Source organism: Homarus americanus, unplaced genomic scaffold, assembly GCF_018991925.1.
Source record: "Homarus americanus isolate GMGI-L3 unplaced genomic scaffold, GMGI_Hamer_2.0 scaffold1498, whole genome shotgun sequence".
Taxonomy (NCBI): domain Eukaryota; kingdom Metazoa; phylum Arthropoda; class Malacostraca; order Decapoda; family Nephropidae; genus Homarus; species Homarus americanus.
In genome coordinates, this window is record NW_024752653.1 from 135,001 (window position 1) to 137,500 (window position 2,500).

Consider the following 2,500-nt stretch of genomic DNA (forward strand, 5'->3'; position numbering starts at 1 on the left):
TGCTGAATGAGGTATGGAGGTTCTTGGAGGTTTATGGTCTCCAGAGGTCAGTCCAGATGCGATGATATGAGGTTAGGTTAGGTTAGGTTTGGTTAGGTTAGGTTAGGTTAGGTTTGATTTAGGTTAGGTTAGGTTAGGTTGGAGTTTGGTTGGTTAGGTTAGGATTGAGTTACGTCAGCGTTGATGTTTAATCATTCCGTAGAAGCCGAAAATCTAGGGTGTCTAATCTTCAGGTGATCCTAAAACTGTAGATATTAGGAAGTCATCCATATAGCATTAACATTCCAACAGCTGCCGCAGGGATCCTTGGCCCCCACAACTTTAACTTCTCAGAAAACAAGAAATAACACATCAATTAGTTTTTTTCTTAAATCTGTCGTTTCATTCTCGCTTGCATTTTTATCAGGACTGTTTATTTATTTATTTATTTATTTATTTTTTTACGTTTTGAGATTTCTGGGGATTTTTTTGGACAAGAAGACCTGACCTTTTCTTCCTCGTTCCAACCCTCTACTTCTTTTCTCTCCCTCCTCTCTTCCACCTCTCTCTCCTCTTGTTCTTCCTCTCCTTTGCTATCTCCCTTCTCTCCTATTCTTTCATTCCCTCTCCATTTCTTCACCCCCGTCTCGCTATTCCCCTTTCCCCTCACACCCTCCCCATCCCACCCCCTACCTCACCACCCCATCCCTCCTCCCACCCCTCACCCTTCTCCCCATCCTCCACCACCCTCCCATCCCTCCACCCCATCCCTCCCACCACCTCCCCCATCCCTCTTCCCCTACCCCTCCACCACCCCCCATCCTTCCCCCCTCCCCATCAAGACTAAGACCCACCTTATGTCTAAGAGTCTTATAATAAAGTCTTTTTATTATATTTCTTTTGTGTTATTAAAAAAAAATGAAGATTATTTACCAGTGTTTAGTCTACTCAGTGTCCGCCTCTCCTGACCTTACTGTTAGTGTTGTTTTCGTGATGGACGATTATTCTCAGGTGTATGTGGTTGTTTGTGATGCTATGAGAGGTGAATTATTATACCTAACCTAACCTAACCTAACCTAACCTTTGAAATAATAACCCCTCCCCACCCCAGGTAGGGTTAGGATGAGATGAGGGTGAAGTGAGGTGAGGTGAAATGAGGTGATGTGAAGTGAGATGAAGAGTGAGGGGAGAAGTGAGAATATTTTGTTGGTGCTGTAAAAGGCTTCACTTGTTTTCCCTGTTGGTCAACTAGAAGGAACATGCCAAGCTAACGGTGCTGCCTCAACCTGTACGCGGCCACACCCACCAAGGCCTCCCTCCCTCCATGGCCTACCTCCTTCCCTCCATGGCCTACCTCCCTCCCTCCACGCCACCACCTCCCCCCTCCTCCCACCTCGGTTTGATTGTCTACCTGTCTTCTGTATGCCTACCTGTATGTGTGTCTACCTGCTTGCTTGTTAGCTGTACGTCTACTTGTTCCCTCCATCCCTCCCTCCCTTTTATCTTCCTCCCTCCTCTTCCCTCCTCCCTCCTCTTTCCTTTCCTTCCTCCCCCCATCCAGTCCTGCTTTCCTGCTAACTCTCGTCATACTTCCCTACTTATAAACCCTCCTCTCCCTCCCCCACTTACACTACATCACACTTAACAAGACATAAAACCTCACCATCTAAACCTCTTAAAATAAATTAAAACCAATTAAAAATAAAATAAAAACACCACATCTCCTTTTAAGTCATAACCACGGCCAAAAGTCTTCGTTCAGTATCATTAAATAACAATAATTTCAAAGAGGGTTTACAGCAAGAGAAAAAAATAAACTCATATTATAAATAGTTACTTAAGTTTACAAATAATGACAAAGGTTTTTAAAATTAGAATTAAAGACAGATTTTAAAATTTTATATAAGAAAAATACAGAAATGGATGTTTTTGAAATGGGAAAAAATTCATAGGTTTTTAAATAGAAAAAAAAGTACAATTATAAATATTTCTAAAATGATATATACATTAAATCACACACACACACACACACACACACACACACACACAAACACACACACACAAACTTACACACACACACACACACACAAACACACACACACACACACACACACACACACACACACACACACACACACACAAGCCGTCGTCATGGTAACCGGTACCTGCCCTTTATAACGTGACAGAGTAGTAATTAGTGTGATTATACCTAGCTCATGGGACTAATTGGGGAGGAGGGGGAGATGGAAGTGATAATGTTTAATTTAGTGTGTATGTGTGTGTGTGTGTGTGTGTGTGTGTGTGTACAGTCAACAAGATAAGAGACAGACCCATTACAGTGATATTTAACACCTGAACCAACCTACTAATGCCTTCCTTTCCTCCCCTCTTTCTACTCCTCCTCCTCTTACTGCCTTATCCTCCTCTCCTCCTCCCCCACCTTCCTTTTGTCCCTCCTATCTTCTCTCCCATTCCTCTTTTCTCCGTATCCTATTGCCTTCTTCTCTCTCCTTCCCTTCCT